This window comes from Rissa tridactyla, chromosome 2, assembly GCF_028500815.1.
Source record: "Rissa tridactyla isolate bRisTri1 chromosome 2, bRisTri1.patW.cur.20221130, whole genome shotgun sequence".
In the NCBI taxonomy this organism is placed as follows: Eukaryota; Metazoa; Chordata; class Aves; order Charadriiformes; family Laridae; genus Rissa; species Rissa tridactyla.
Window position 1 is genome coordinate 124,243,303 of NC_071467.1, and position 18,238 is coordinate 124,261,540.

Consider the following 18,238-nt stretch of genomic DNA (forward strand, 5'->3'; position numbering starts at 1 on the left):
CAGAGTCTGCCCTGTGCTTACCTCTGTCAATGGCCAAATCCTCCTAGAACACTCTGTTGCCTCCAATCTGGAGAAATGAAGATCAGGGGAGAAAAGCCACAATTGAGTAAAACTTCACAGTCTCACTAATATGTAGCTATGAAACTTAAAAAAACAACCAAGAAGTAGAGGACGGCTTTAGGCCCTTAAATTCATTTTCTATTCCCCCACGCTGAAATGAATTTCTTTCTATTTTGCTTTCCCCTCTAGCAGCAGAGTTGACAGGGCTGGGGAAGAGGTGTGGGCAGAAGGGGCTGAGTACACAGCCAGCATAATTTCATGTGGCTGCTGCTAATGCTTGTGTGATCTTGGCACCCTGAGCTGCTAAAAAGGATGAGCTATGGGAGCAATTCTGTACCATGATGATTTTGCAGACACATCACTCTATCACCATACACAACTATTTATGCCTAAATCTAGTTCTGTGACAGTTTCTCAGAAACTAATACGCTGAAAACCTATTAGGGAAATGAAGATCATAACATATTAGTCAATCCCAGGACAACTGAGCCACCAACGTGATGCAACCCTACAAGGCAAACATGACCTTAAATCAGAAAAAATCATTTTAGTAGAGTAAGAGAAGTCTTTATGCTATTTTACATTGCACTAGTGAGCCCCTGTGTATTCGGCTATGCAGAATTCTGGCAACTTATATTAAAGAAAAATTGATTTAAACTGGGACACGTGCAAAGAATTGTTACTAGGATGATCAGAGAATGAACAGAAAACTTCTGTTTTATAAGAACCAAGTAAAATAACTTATTCCTGCATAAAGTGATGTCACACAACACTTTTTCCTTACCTCCAATTCCACCATTGTTTGTTTCTGCCTTGGCATTACCTGCACCTTTAAACCAACCCAAACACTCATGTAGCTATGCAGTGAACTGGGTCAAAGAACTAATTAGTCATTAAAAAAGCCTTCAGTCATCAGATTCCCGATGGGGTTTATTTTCTGAGCATGTGAGTCTATGCTGGCACACAGAAAATAAGGCCTGAAGCTGAGGTAAGAGTAGCAACATCAACTAATAGTGCAAGTGGAGATCACTGTTTTCTAATAAATACATGATGAATGGCAACACCAAGAAGGAACGTAGCTGTTTAAACATAAGGACAACACAAGTCTGAAGAAAATGGTCATAAACCTGTCAGAAATCAGTTCAGGCTGGAAATCAGAAGACTTTTAACTCTCACAAAAGTACAGTTGTAGTTACAGTTAAAGGACAAAAGCAAAACCAGTTCTTACAGCAGAATAACTGACTATCTACTAGTACCTTAGAAGTTCTTTTTCAATCCCATATTTAACAATTGTTCCATGTTTTTTGATAATAGATATACATTTTATTGTGTTGTAGCGTAGTGTAGTAAAAAAAATTGATTTTCCAGCAGGTCCAGATTGGTAAATTAATAAATTTAAAAAATGGTATCACTTGTAGAAACTAATATTACGACATCTGGAAAAGCTACTAATACTTGTATTTACTAGTAAAGTTAAAAGGAACACATCAAAAAACACTAACCAAGTTTTCAGATTTTAGACTTGATATTGCTTTCTTCCCCCTCAAAGGATGCCCCCTTTGTGCCTCACAGTTCTACAGTGGTACACTTGAAACATATACTTCTAAAATACAGAAAATACACACCAAAGAGCTGTGTAAAATTTGAAAAACATATGCAAAAAATAGTAATATGAAAGAAATGCAAAACTCAAACAATATTCGCAAATACAATTGCTTTTATCATATCTTAAAACACACTACTATAGTCTTCTAGATATGGGGTTTTTTTAAATAAAAAAAAACACCACAACTTAAGGTTTATTCTGGCATAAAGAACACTAGAATTGTTGGGATTTATTTTCAGTTGTTTTTTCCAAATTACCTTGAGAGCCCAAAGTCTAAAAGTGGGTGACAGCAAGAAAACATGGATATGGCAATTAAAAAATACAAACCGATTATCATGCTTATCATCAGTTTTATTCAGAACATTAGAAATTTATATTTTACAACAAATTTTATAGGAGGTCTCATTCTTCTCTTGAGCAATACTGCATCATTATCACCTGCTTGATCCTCTAGTACTGCCAAAAAGCCTTTCAAAACCAACACAAGCAGAAGCCAAGTACTTCTGACAAACAAAATAAATTATGTTATCCTGGCTATTCATGATATAGATGTATTACTTACCTATTGAAATATTAATGCTGCTGTTGTAATTGACTTATTGTGTCACACTAAAGAACAATATAAAAAAAATTCAGCTTGCTTTTCAAATTACTACCGTTTTGGATGTGTAGATCAGTGGTCTTTTATTATTATTTTTAATAAATAATAACTAACATACAGTTAATAGAGAACATAAAATAAAAATATTTTTGTGTGTTTATTCCTTTATCTCATCCTTTTAAATTTTCTTTGTGTATGTTTTATAATGTACATATTAGCACAGTAGCACATACGTACATCTATAAATTAATATATATAAAAATAATATTTTTACGGAGAGCTATATGAGTAAATATGGTCTTTTTTCTTTTAATCCTTGTTTAACAGTTGTGATAAGGTCTGGTTCTAAGTTCAGTTGATTTTGATACTTGGTTTTAATGGGTGCCATAGCTGAAAAAGATACCTCACAAAGATGCATAGATCCCAATGGAAGAAGTGCATCATTGCCTGCATTTAATAAAATCACAATATTAATTTTTCAATCCCATCCACCAATTAGGCAAAGGTTTTGCTTGAAATTGGGCTAGTAAATTATTATCTTCCCTGATGTCAATCAGTCGTTCTTCCAAACTAATCAGAAGATGTTGCACATTTATATTTTTAACAAATAGGTTCAAAAAACACTGAAGCTCTCATTTGGAAGACTTGTTAATAGGTTACAAAATTCTGTTTCCACGTTTTTAAAGTGTACAGCTATAAGAGGTTTTAAAGGTGACATACTTGCGTTGTGTTCAGCAACAAAAAACACACACACACAAAAATAAAAACCACATAACAAGGGGAACATAACCAAACATCTGTTTTCAGAATCCTCTCTCCATACCATAAGTTTCTTTTGAAAAGCAGTTACTTTCTCACTCACTGTTATACCTGCTAGGTAGCAAACTATTCACAGCCACCTGTCATCACTGGAAAGATCAGCAAATTTGGAACACTTGTCTTTTTATAAAAGAAAAATGTGTAAAGTTTGACAACTCTTTTAAGCATTTTGTCACAAGATAAGCAGCAATCCTCTGAGTGGTACAAGAGATTTTCATGGTCCCTCCCCATCTCATTACAGAGTCTGGTAAAGATGCTACTATTTGAAGGGCTTGTTTTTATAAAGTTAACCACATCGATGTCAGCCTGTAGCACTGTGCACTCCTGGCTCCAACTTCTTGGCTGCAATAGCTGCCTGTGAGTGATGGACTGAAGGAGTTCCACATGTGGTGCTATCTCTGTAACCTTGCCCTATTTCATCTATTTCTACTGTGGCAGGAAGAACAATTGTTTCTGCCGTGGTACATGGTCTTTTCTTTAAGAAACTTCAAAAACGCTTCTAGATATTTATCATTAAGTTTTGTAAAATACTGGGATTGAGCATCATGACTTGAAACATCACTGAAAAAAATTGTGAAGGCTTGTCTACATGTTCTGAACGCTTAGTTTCTAAACATCTTGCTAATCATAAAGGGCTTCATACTACCATTAGCTAATATCTCAAGACAAAATACACACTTAGAGCAAGATCCATCATTACTGACGATGGATGTCAATCCATATTTCAAGCAGTCTTGATAAATTTTAGTATTTTTTATCAACTTATTGTCAGATCCAATCAGATTGCCATTGTTTTTGATCTCATATGGCTGACAAAGAGCTTGTACTAGGAACAGAAGTGTTAGCTCTGCTATTTTCTTGTTTGCTTGTACTCAGTTTTAAAAAGATTCTTTTCAGGAATCTTTTTAAGCTACTTGTCCATTTTTTGAGGGTTAATGTAGTTAAAACCAGATAGTATAATCTGTAAATCCACTTAAGCAGGCACACATAAACTGCAATACATTGCAATGCACTGAAAACAAGTGAGGACACCACTGTCAACCCCTCTACATTGTGGAACACCCACTCCTCCCCCAGGATACCTTGGTCTGCCATACCCGATGTGAGCATCTGACACACAGAGCGAGTGAGGGCACGAGCATTGATTTGTATATTAAATATTAGTAAAACTTTTTTTTTTAAATAGAAAATAACTACAAGTTATAATATTGTTTTCCCCACATGCTAGTGGTTCATCTTGTGTACCTCCTGGTACGTCTTATATGATCGCTAACCAAATGATTATGTTCATATAAAATTCAAACTCTTCAAATTGTTTTCTTACAGCTACTGTTAAAAAAGAAAATGTTTCTATCACTATCCTGCAGACCCTGCTTCAAGTAAAAGAGTTTTCCAGTAGTACCAGTTTCTTGACAAAACTATCAGGTGCAACATCAAAGGGGTATTGCTGTACTTTTTTATTTACTTATTTATTTATTTTTAAATAACAGGACCAGGAATTGCTGGAACAAAGGCAGAGAGGGAGGTAACTGAATTATCCTGCTCTACAAAGAGGTTGGAACTTGGTTTGGTTTTTGTCCACCTTCCCTCTTTAAAGGCAGACAACTTGGAGAAGCTACCACTGAAGTAAGTATGAGCAAAGCAATCACAAGGAGAAGAACAGCAGGAAAGAAGAGGTCGTGTTGCTGGTGGTACCTTTTCATCTGGAGTTCTACTGAAGGGAGAGGAATTTTCTCAGCAAGTTTGAATAGTTAAGGACCAGCTTGTGTGTCTGAACATTGGCTTCGTCACATGCTGTCCTGGTTCCGGTGGGGATAGGGTTAACTTTTCCTGGTATTCCATGCCATGTGAGCCACGCCCACCCTGAGCTGCCGGGGGAGGGGGCAGGAAGTTGCTGCTTAAAAGCGGGCTGGAGCGGCCCGGGTCCGGCCGGCGAGCGGCGAGCGGCAGGGGGAGCGGCGGTTCCGTAATCGCGTTTGTATATTCCCCTATCCGTGTTGTTGTTGTTGTTGTTTGCCTGTTCCCTTTGCTGTTCTATTAAACTGCCTTTGTCTCAACCCAAGAGTCTTGCCTTTTCTTACGATTCTTCCTGTGTTTGGAAGGCACGAGCGAGCGACACGTGGTTCTTTGTTGCCGTCTGAGGCTAAACCACGGCAGTCCTTTTTGGCGCCCAACGTGGGGCTCGAAGGGTTGAGATAACGACAGAATCCAACTAGAACGTGGAAAAAACGGTTTTGGTTTTTTTTTTTTGTATGCATTTATTTTATTAGGTAAGTAGTCACTGGTCATCATGTTGCTTGGTTTGTTCTCATGGCTGTGTTACATAAATTCCTATATGGCTTATGTACTCCCTGCGATGCTGTTTACCATGTCTGGAACAGGGATGAGGATTATCATTCTGCTGTCCTGTGCGATATCTGTTTATGATATGATAACATCACTGTTCAGACGGCTATTTTGGGGTGTTTATGCGGTTTTGCTGTCCTGTCCGTACATTGGACACCGTCTCTCAGAATTTGTTAATAATTTCCCCAGCCCTTCTGCCTCCCTTTTCTCCTTCGGGTCAGGTATGACAGCTTTTGAGAATTTTGAATATCCTTGGGATACTCAAACTAGCGTGTTCGTAGTGCTATGTCTCCTGAATACGTTCCAGGTCTTGTTTAGGGTTAAGCGACTATTTAAGACTACCACCCGGAGATCTGCTCCGAGGCTGGATAGTCAGGGGTGGCATGGCATGTGGGAGAGCATGGGCAGGTACCTAGAGAACTACTCACCTCCAATGGTCTGGGACTTCACCCCTGAACAATTACAGGACCCTGATAAAGTGGTAGAATATTTGAAGGGAAAATGCTGTGGCTATTCTAGAGAGGCACAACTCACCGCGCTGTGCTGGGCCCTGGCCAGTATCTACCAGGCACTGCTCAGAATTATGCAGCACCCTCAAGGGGAAGAGATGGAAACCAGACCTGCGGCGGCCCCTGCGGCTGCTGCAGCCCCTGCTGCAGCCCCTGCGGCGGCCCCTGCGGCTGCTGCAGCCCCTGCTGCAGCCCCTGCGGCGGCCCCTGCGGCTGCTGCAGCCCCTGCGGCGGCCCCTGCGGCGGCCCCTGCGGCTGCGGCGGCCCCTGCGGCGGCCCCTGCTGCAGCCCCTGCTGCAGCCCCTGCGGCTGCCCCTGCGGCTGCTGCAATCCTTGCGACAGACACTGCGGCTACTGCAACCCCCGTGGTAGCCACTGCCACTGAACCAGGGAACCAACCCATGCCAGTATCAGTTGCCCCCATACAGAAGAAGAAGTACACAAAGAAATCAGTTCGGTTAGTAAGAGATGATGATGAACCAGGGCCATCACGAGAGCAGGAGGAAGAGGCAGAACCAGAGATAATTACTCGATCCCTATCCTTGAGTGAGCTGCGGGATATGCGAAAAGATTTTAGCCGACTTTCAGGCGAGCACATTGTCACCTGGCTGCTCCGGTGCTGGGATAATGGGGCCAGTAGCCTGGAATTAGAGGGTAGGGAGGCCAGGCAGCTGGGATCCCTGTCTAGGGAAGGCGGCATTGACAAGGCGATTGGGAAAAAGACCCAAGCCCTCAGCCTCTGGAAACGACTCCTGTTAGGCGTGAGGGAGAGGTACCCCTTCAGCGAGGATGTTGTGTGTCAGCCAAGCAAGTGGACTACCATGGAAAGAGGTATCCAGTACCTGAGAGAATTAGCCGTGCGGGAGATGATTTATTATGACTTGGACAATGCAGACTTACCCACAGACCCTGATGAGGTGCGATGCACAAGGCCCATGTGGCGGAAGTTTGTACGGAGCGCACCATCGTCATATGCCAACTCCCTGGCAGTAATGGAATGGAAAGGTGAAGAGGGACCAACGGTGGATGAGGTAGCTGGCCGGCTCCGGCGATATGAAGAAAGTCTCTCTTCCCCCCTTGTCTCAGCTGTGGAGAAACTGTCGCGGAAGGTCCAGCAACTTGAAGAGAATATGTCCTACTCCCCACCTGCACGGGCCAGCATCTCAGCTATTAGAAGCAGGCATTTCCCCACTCAAGAGAGAGAGTACAGAGGGTACACACCACGAGGCACCCTGTGGTTCTACCTGCGGGACCACGGAGAGGACATGAGGAAGTGGGACGGACAACCTACTTCGATCCTGCGGACACGGGTACAGGAGTTGCAAGGAAGGACAACCACAAAAGGGGATCCCTCCAGGAAAAGTGCCGCCCCAGTTTCCAGTGGGCCGTTCCCCAGACAAAGCAGAAGGCTTGATCTTGCTTCTGATCCTCTTGAAGGAACTTCCAAGTCATTTATGCAAGAAGTGAGTAATGGATACTATGACCAGTATTAGGGGGGCCCTGCCTCCGGCCAGGTGGAGGAAAGGGATAACCGGGTTTATTGGACGGTGTGGATTCGATGGCCTGGCACATCAGACCCACAGGAGTATAAGGCTCTAGTGGACACGGGTGCGCAGTGTACTTTAATACCATCAAGCTATAGAGGGGCAGAACCCATTTGTATTTCTGGGGTGACAGGGGGATCCCAAGAGTTGACTGTACTGGAGGCAGAAGTGAGCCTAACTGGGAATGAGTGGCAAAAGCATCCCATTGTGACTGGCCCAGAGGCTCCATGCATCCTTGGTATAGATTACCTCAGGAGAGGGTATTTTAAGGACCCAAAAGGGTACCGCTGGGCCTTTGGCATAGCTGCTTTGGAGACAGAGGAAGTTAAACAGTTGTCTGCCTTGCCTGGTCTCTCAGAGGATTCTTCTGTTGTGGGGTTGTTGAGGGTCAAAGAACAACAGGTGCCGATTGCTACCACAACGGTGCATCGGCGGCAGTATCGCACTAATCGAGACTCTCTGATTCCCATCCATGAGCTGATTCGTCAACTAGAGGTTCAAGGAGTGATCAGCAAGACTCGCTCACCCTTTAACAGTCCCATATGGCCGGTGCGAAAATCTAATGGAGAGTGGAGGCTAACTGTAGACTATCGTGGTCTGAATGAAGTCACGCCACCGCTGAGTGCTGCTGTGCCGGACATGCTAGAACTCCAGTACGAACTGGAGTCCAAGGCAGCCAAGTGGTATGCCACGATTGATATAGCGAATGCATTTTTCTCAATCCCTTTGGCAGCAGAGTGCAGGCCACAGTTTGCTTTCACTTGGAGGGGCATCCAATACACCTGGAATCGACTGCCCCAGGGGTGGAAACACAGCCCCACCATTTGCCATGGACTGATCCAGACTGCACTGGAACAGGGTGAAGCTCCAGAACATCTGCAGTACATTGATGACATCATTGTATGGGGAAACACAGCAGAAGAAGTTTTTGAGAAAGGGAGTAAAATAGTCCAAATCCTTCTGAACGCTGGTTTTGCTATAAAGCGAAGTAAGGTCAAGGGACCTGCGCAGGAGATCCAGTTTTTAGGAATAAAATGGCAAGATGGACGCCGTCAGATTCCAATGGATGTGATCAACAAAATAGCAGCTATGTCTCCACCAACTAGTAAAAAGGAAACACAGGCTTTCTTAGGTATTGTGGGTTTTTGGAGAATGCATATCCCAGATTACAGTCAAATTGTAAGCCCTCTGTATCAAGTAACCCGGAAGAAGAATGATTTTAAATGGGGTCCTGAGCAACGACAAGCTTTTGAACAAATCAAACAGGAAATAGTCCATGCAGTGGCCCTGGGGCCAGTCCGGGCAGGACAAGATGTTAAAAATGTGCTCTACACTGCAGCCGGGGAGAACGGCCCTACCTGGAGCCTCTGGCAGAAAGCACCAGGGGAGACTCGAGGTCGACCCCTAGGGTTTTGGAGTCGTGGATACAGAGGATCCGAAGCCCGCTACACTCCAACAGAAAAAGAGATATTGGCAGCATATGAAGGGGTTCGAGCTGCTTCGGAAGTGGTTGGTACAGAAGCACAGCTCCTCTTAGCACCTCGACTGCCGGTGCTGGGTTGGATGTTCAAAGAAAGGGTCCCCACCACACATCATGCAACCGATGCTACATGGAGTAAGTGGATTGCACTGATCACGCAGCGAACTCGAATGGGAAACCCCAGTCGCCCGGGAATTCTGGAAGTGATCATGGACTGGCCAGAAGGCAAGGATTTCGGAATGTCACCAGAGGAGGAGGTGACGCGTGCAGAAGAGGCCCCACCATATAATAAACTGCCAGAAAATGAGAAGAAATATGCCCTGTTCACTGATGGGTCCTGCCGTATTGTGGGAAAGCATCGAAAGTGGAAGGCTGCTGTGTGGAGTCCTACACGACGGGTTGCAGAAGCCAGTGAGGGACAGGGTGAATCGAGCCAGTTTGCAGAGGTGAAGGCTATTCAGCTGGCTTTGGACATTGCTGAGCGAGAAAAATGGCCAGTACTTTATCTCTACACTGACTCATGGATGGTGGCAAATGCTCTGTGGGGATGGTTACAGCAGTGGAAGCAGGGCAACTGGCAGCGCAGAGGCAAACCCATCTGGGCTGCTGACCTATGGCAAGATATTGCTGCCCGGATAGAGAATCTGGTTGTGAAAGTACGCCATGTAGATGCCCACGTACCGAAGAATCGGGCCACGGAGGAACATCAGAACAACCAGCAGGTGGATCGGGCCGCTAGGATTGAAGTGGCTCAGGTGGATCTGGACTGGCAACATAAGGGTGAACTATTCATAGCTCGGTGGGCCCATGACTCCTCAGGCCATCAAGGGAGAGATGCGACATATAGATGGGCTCGTGACCGAGGGGTGGACTTGACCATGGACACTATTGCACAGGTCATCCATGAATGTGAGACATGCGCTGCGATCAAACAAGCCAAGCGTTTGAAGCCTCTTTGGTATGGAGGGCGATGGCTGAAATACAAATATGGGGAGGCCTGGCAGATTGATTATATCACGCTGCCACAAACCCGTCAAGGCAAGCGCTATGTGCTCACAATGGTGGAAGCAACCACTGGATGGCTGGAAACATACCCTGTGCCCCATGCCACTGCCCGGAACACTATCCTGGGCCTTGAAAAGCAAGTCCTGTGGCGACATGGTACCCCAGAGAGAATTGAGTCGGACAATGGGACTCATTTCCGAAACAGCCTCATAGACACCTGGGCCAAAGAGCATGGTATCGAGTGGGTGTATCACATCCCCTATCACGCCCCAGCCTCTGGGAAGATAGAACGATACAATGGACTGTTAAAAACTACACTGAGAGCAATGGGTGGTGGGACTTTCAAACACTGGGATACGCATTTAGCAAAAGCTACCTGGCTAGTTAACACCAGGGGATCTAACAATCGGGCTGGCCCTGCCCAATCAAAACTTCCACGTACTGTAGAAGGGGATAAAGTCCCCGTAGTGCACATGAAGAATATGCTAGGGAAGACAGTCTGGGTTAGTCCTGCCTCAGGCAAAGGCAAACCCATCCGTGGGATTGCTTTTGCCCAAGGACCTGGGTGCACTTGGTGGGTGATGCGGAAGGATGGGGAAGTCCGATGTGTACCTCATGGAGATCTGATTTTGGGCGAGAATAGCCAATGAATCAGATTGTGTGCTGTTAATTGCTAAGTAACACTGTCACTGTATGTCCTCATTGCTATCAGTTGTACTACAAGTAAGGCACAGGGGTGATGGGATAAGAACTGATCTCAGCAGCCGGCGCCCAGCAGTTTCCTCAAGATCTACATCTTCAGCCTACAGACTGCGTGCATGAGCCACACCAGGTGCACCAGTCACAAGCTCCGAAAAATACAGCATGCAACAGACCAGCACCACCCAGCATCTCACCTGCCCTGAGAGACTGTTCTAACAGATGGAGCCCAAAGCCGTGGATTAAAAGAACTCAACGGACACTTTGGAGGGATGACCCATAAACTAAGGGTATTATATGTGTGTATATATATATATATAACAGGGGAAAGTGGTGGCAATTCATTGGAACCTGCTGGGCATGGCATAGATGGTATGGAATAAGGGGTGGATAATGTCCTGGTTCCGGTGGGGATAGGGTTAACTTTTCCTGGTATTCCATGCCATGTGAGCCACGCCCACCCTGAGCTGCCGGGGGAGGGGGCAGGAAGTTGCTGCTTAAAAGCGGGCTGGAGCGGCCCGGGTCCGGCCGGCGAGCGGCGAGCGGCAGGGGGAGCGGCGGTTCCGTAATCGCGTTTGTATATTCCCCTATCCGTGTTGTTGTTGTTGTTGTTTGCCTGTTCCCTTTGCTGTTCTATTAAACTGCCTTTGTCTCAACCCAAGAGTCTTGCCTTTTCTTACGATTCTTCCTGTGTTTGGAAGGCACGAGCGAGCGACACGTGGTTCTTTGTTGCCGTCTGAGGCTAAACCACGGCACATGCTGAGATGCCATCCAAGTGAGCTCTCAGTTATTTGTGATCATTACAACTACATTGCTATGGCTGTTTCTAATACCTGCTTAATTCTCCTTCTCAGTCCTGACTAGTCTGCCTGCCAGCTTGCTGCTTCTTGAAACTCTTACCCTGTCCTTCAATCTAGTATACATTTTGATTCTGTGGCTTTCTCAATCCGATTCTGATTCCTGGCTATGTTCTTTTGTTTTGGTTTGGTTTTTTTAGGATTCTATGTGCTACTCTTAATTTCTCTTTCAACTTTGTCTTACCTTAACTTTTTTTCCGGCCTTGATTCTAGTCTAGCAGCAATCACTGAGCCCAGCTGCCTATTTATAATATCTACGTCCTGATGACAAAGGTTTGATATTGTGTGGAAGCTGACAGTATAAATCAAGAAGTGAAACTTTCACAAATACTGAACATGTTTAGAAGCCATTACTTGAAAACGTCATCAAAACAAATTGAATTGGAACACTGCTGTAATTTTCTATGTAGCTACCAAAACATGAATACTCTCTGGGCATCTGTAGGAAACATTAGGCCTCTGACTAACTATAAAGTTTCAGCAGGTAAGGGGACTTGCATGGTATGACATTATCTTATTATTTTCCTACAATTTCTGAATTAATAAGATGTTACTTATGAAAAATGGAGATTTCGAATCTGAAAAATTTTAAGTGCAAAACAGAATATAATTTAAAATTAATTTTTTGGTAACTATTTCTAAATCTGATACAAGTCCCAATACTGCTGTTTATTAAGCATAAAGCCTTCAATATAATATGTTACATTAATAAAACCATAATAAAAATCTATATCTGTATGCTTAAACAGACATACAAAAATAAAGGACCTATAGTTTCAAAATCTACTTTGTGGCTTCTGTTCAGTTCTCATGTCCTTTTGAGATTTCTGGTTTCACAGCTTTAAAAAAGCTTATCTGAAATTCTCTGTGGTGATAGAAGAGCACTGAACTGGATCTTATTAACTTGATTTAAAAATCTTCCACGAAGGATCAGAGCAGATGGTTTTTGGGATCATGCTTTACATCTTTGACAAGAAAACAAAGTGAATGCCTGTAGGTTTTTGGCTTCGGGTTTCTCAAAACTTAAGCAAACTTTCACATCTGAAAACAGAGATAATCTTCAACACATTCATAGGGCTCCTGGATTTTGCTATACCCACATACCTGGACTTGCATCTGAAGAGACCAAGCACTGTTCACATGAAGTAAAAAGACTACTTCAAAAATATGGATGCTTATACTTGTAATTTTTGGATGGCGTGGTAACTTCACAGTTGCCATTCAACATGATGTTTACCTTGACTGGAACATAGTTTAATCAGACTGGACCAGATCCACATTTATAGGACATTAATGCAAGTTCCATTAAAACCTTCTTAGAGTAGTAATATCAGAGTAAAGCGTGGTTTTCCAAAACCTGTCCCCTTAGATGTCTGAACAAAATCCATGTTTTCTGCTCCATACCACTCTTTAGGGTGCTGCTGTTAATGAACTACCACATTCCTGCCACAGTGAATTACAAGAAATAAATCAGCACCTTAAAAAGAGTTTTGAAACGGGAGAGACTAAGTCAGTAGGAGAATAAAGACTCTTGCTGAAGAAAATTGACTGTTAAGAATAACCTCCATGTATTCTTGTTTGTGGAATTAGCAGCCTCTGACGATAAGCTTACAAAATCCTTAACAAATCTCAGGGCCACTGAAATCAGCATTTGAAACTGAAGTTTGTCTTAAATTCTATTTCCAAATATGAATATATTGTAAGCCGGCATAACCAGCTGAAAACTCACTTTTTTGCCAGTTCAATTTCAATCTTTTTTTGTTTGATCATTGATCAAATGCTAGAGCAAAAAGACATTGATCAAATGCTAGAGCAAAAAGAAGCAGGTTGGGGGTTAGGACAAGCAGTCAAAGGGAAGGATTGGAATTCCTCCTCCAGTGGCACTGTTCGTAAAAGCATTCATAAAACATGACTTGGGAAACATAACTTCACTCTCACTTGAGTGAAGCGGCCACATACTGAATTAATTCTCCGCAATTGTGATGTTACCTTGAGCACAGTTAACTTTAATACAGAAGAAAGTTTGTGTACATGGTGATAATTCTTAGAGAACCATCATTATTAACAAAGAAACTACATTTCTTCAAGGACCTCTCTACATTTTTATGGTAACACAGTCAGAAACACTGCACAGAATAAGGAGGTGTGAGTTCTCTAGTTAAACATAGGAAAAAGCATAAAGCAGAAGACAAAGTATAAACATCTAAGCAAAATTACTGGTCAAATTACTGACTACTGAAGAAGGGACATTAACTCCATTATGGCTACTCTACATATTTTCATTCGTGCATCAGTGATTAAGGCAATAGTACCTGGAATAACCCCAATTCAAGACAGGAATTTCAGTCAGAGTTACCAATAAAGATGCATCAGTTAAGCATGTAGAAAAACTTTGGATCAACTCAAAAGGTTTTCCAGGGAAATAGGCTAGAATGTTACCCCGTAAAAGAGTCCAACATGTCATCTTAAAGATAGTCAAACTGGTACCTCAATTCCATTAGCACTGCACTCAGAGTAATGTAGGTATTAATGAATAGGTATCTTTGGAAGTTTGATATTGTTAAAGCTTTGGGGAAATGAGGTGGGAAACATGTGTTGATGCTAAATGAGCCTTCGGGAACTCAACAGGTGAACTACTCATCCAAAAACCAGAAAAAACAGCTCAGAGCACAGAGATCAAACAAGGCTTCTAAAAACAAACAAAAACAAACACACACACCCGCAAAAAAATAACCCATAACAATAAGAACAACCCCACCTAAATACAAGACAAAGGACTTCTTTGTTTACTCGGATTATTTTCTGATTGCAAGCTTTCCACTGTGCGGAAGACTGAAATTTTAAGACCACAGAGTGGCAGCATACAGCATAACATCATAGGATATCTAGTGACATTTTTTCTTTCAAAAGAACTTGCACTGAAGAATTATCTCCCTATTCTCTTGCTTTTTCTTAAGACTAAAGTTGTGTAACTGGGATAGATAGTGCCATGGCTGAGAAAACATCCATAATGATAGCGTAAAGGCTGTACCAGATGAGTTTTAGGATACAGTGCTGGAACATATGGTCCTAACATGGAGAAAACAGATATATGCAGTGCTGCTGAATCAGTGCTTTGAAGAATCACTATTCCTCAAAGAAACCACTGTTTTTCAAAGATCCTTCAGCTGATGGGAATACCAAAGCACAACCTACTGTAGAGAATTAATATAGACAGAAAGATTATTACTTCCACACAAACTCCCTGAAGAAGTCTGCAATATCTGCACTAAAAAAATCAGGTTAATACAATCTTCTTGGATTTCCGAAAGGCACTTAGTTCCTTAGCATAAACTCTTAAAACAAGTAAGAATGCCATGGAATGCTATGTCCTCAAATGACTAAGCCAATGACAAAAAAAGAAAATGTGTAAAAAGATATTTGGCATGTTTTCTCAGTAACGGGATTTCACTAAGAGAATCCCAAAATGGTCTATGTTTGGCCTTTGCTGTGCTACATGTTCATAAATTATCTGGAAAAAGGAGTAAACACTAATATTAATTTCTAAGTATCCTCCAATGATGATACTAACTTGTTCCAGAGAGATGAAAGGCATAGGAACGAGGAAGTGAAAAAACAAAATAATCCCAAACAAAAAATACCCAAACAAAAAAACCCCACGCAACTATCTAGTCCCAACTGGGCAATAAAATGGCAGATGAAATCCAGCATAAATTAAAACCAGAAGCGATGAATATGTGAAAAATATCTTAACTTTACAAACATTACCAGATCCGAACTAAAAATTGACACTTAAATGTGACCTTGAGGTTATGACAGCTCTATGAAAACACTGATTCAATGCTCGGTAGCAATTAAAAAAGTAAATCAGGTATCAGGAATAATTAAAGATGGAACAGAGGAAAACATCACCATATCACCATGTGATTCCACAATGCTCCCACATCTTACAGGCTGCACGCATCTTGGTTCCACGATCACAAGAACATAGAACAAAAAAAGACAGAGAGACACAAGAAGGAATGAAGGTATAGAATGGCTTTCAAGTACCACTACATAAGGTAAAATTCTTTAGCTTAGAAAAGGGATGGCTGACACGCTGGTAAAATGGAGATCTAATAAATCTGACTGGCATAGAGAAAGTGTATAGGGAATGATTTCCACTGTCTTTTTTAGCATGGGAACTAAGTGGCATCAAAAAATTTCTGTGCACTGTAGGCTCTAAACTAACAAAAGAAGATATTTCATAGAATACGTAGTTACACTGAAGAACTCCTTGCCACATCACATCGAAGTTTATATGAGTCCAAACCCAACTGAACGATTTCTGGGGAAGAAAAGAACAAACCGCCACGGCCTTTGCTTGTAAAGAAATGCCCTACAGCTACAAACTGTTGGAGGCTGGGAGAGCATCTTAGAGAAGTACCTCTATATGTCGGCATTATTTATATGCTCTTTACTGGACATTCTCTGTTGACTGATCAGAGAAAGGATGATGGGCTAGGTGGACCAACAGTCTGACTTGCTAGAACTATTCTTATGTTATAATTTCGTGTAATGTAGGTTCATTTTCACCACTTCCCCTACACTTTCTGGTAGTTTGGTACACATAGCCTAGTTTTCTTTCAGAAAGAGAACATGTCAAGTTATTTGGAAGAATAATATAAAGACAGAAAAAAGGAAGATTTTGCAGTAAGGAAATAAAAAGTTCATTTATTATGAAAGATGAGGAAAGAAAAAACACAAAAACAAAACAACCCACACCAAATCACAAAAGAAAGATATATTGGAGTACCAAGTATGAAACATACTACCCTTTCAAGAGATGACAAAATAAACTGACAGTAGAAAAGACCCACAGGGGGAGGTGGATCAAATTTTTTTTACAATAAAGGTTTAGAAATAGAATTCTGTGTCCAGCAAAAGAATCCTGGCCTGAACACTAGTGAAACACTTCTGAAGAACTCAGTTACTGGCAGGAACATCAGGTGACAGCACTTTCAGAGATTTGCCACAACCAAGAGAAAGATCAAGAAACTTCTACAATTTTTTTTTTAATTTATATTTCCTATTTTACTATACCCTCACAAAAACAAACATCTACAACAGCAACAAAAAGGTAAAGACATTACTTAAAAGAGAAAGCAAAATAGTAAAGCTGTGAAGAAAGTCCAAGTAAATGTTTGTCACAAAACAGAAGTGTTTTGACTACCAAGTTAGCAAATGGAGAGCAAATGATAAAGGCAGAGGAAGACAGAAATATTTGACATTAAGAAACAAACACTTCTCCAAAAACAATATTAGAGTTCCGGGAATTTAAAAAAAAAAAAAAAAAAAAAAAAAAAAGAGAGAAAAATATCTTTACAAATAGGATTTTAAAAACCCAATCAATGGTGTCAAGCTATTTTACCCATTCACAGATAGGTGTGTGACATCTAGTGGTCAGACAGTGTAAATGCATTAAAAATAAAAGCAGAGACCCTGAAGTCATGATCGGGGGGGCCGGGGAGGGGCAGTGGGGGGGAGCAGAATAGAATGATAGAATGGTTAGAGTTGGAAGGGACCTTAAAGATCATCTAGTTCCACCCTCCCCGCCATGGGCAGGGACACCTCCCACTAGACCAGGCTGCTCAGAGCTCCATTCAATCGGGCCTTGAACACCTCCAGAGATGGGGCATCCACAACTTCTCTGCATGAATGCAATCAGGAATATACACTACTTGTATTTTATATATATATATGGTTATTTTTCTAAAACTTAAGATGGGTTATTAGGAGACCCTGTTAGATCTCTAGTTTTAAAGTGTCAAGTTCTATATGTGAAAGAAAAAAAATAGTTGAATTAAATGCTGTTCTACCACTAAAACAGACATGCTTTCATTAACATTGTTAAGTACAACTACAATTATTGAGGAAAACAGACTAAATTTTGAGCCTAATCTGAGCCAAAAATCAGAGACCACCTGAATAATGCTCCCTCAGCTGTGAATGGAATTTGATTTGAGTTATAGCACATACATACAGTATGGTTTGAGTGGACATAAGGACACATGGAACCTTAAAAACCCATGCGTGGGAAACAAAACGTATCTGTTCATTTGGAAACTCTTCTGGAACACAGTTTCCTCCTAACCCTTCTTTTTTGTCTGTGCACCTTTTAAGAGACATTCAGCTCAGCACTCTAAAAGCAATGCTAATAGTTTTATTTTGAGATCCTTAAAAGAAATGGGTATATAGAATTTGTCACAACTATAGTATGAGCTTTCAACTATTACAGATACTTTCATTTACCTACTTTTAGGTTTGTGAACTGATTTAATATTTCATTTTAAAAGTAAATATTATCACACAGTTAATGTTTAATTTCAAAGTGTAAACATATTAGATAACATATTCACTGAGATGCCTATTCAAGTGCAAATTTCCAACAACTAAAAAAAAAAAAAATCACTCTAGTTGACAGAAATATTAAATCAGAAAAACAATCTTTCTTGAGTAAAATATGAATAAGGTGACAGGAGGTGTTTTTAAAAGTCATCTTATCTACTTACAATCATTTAGATTAATCAAATTCCATATAGAAATATTAACGAACATTATTTAATTTGCATATTGATACAACTATCTTCTGTAGTGAGAGTAGCAGAACAAAAAAAGCTTTGTAGCAAAATAAGATGTTTCTATTCCTCAGGTCTAATTAATTTTCTGCATT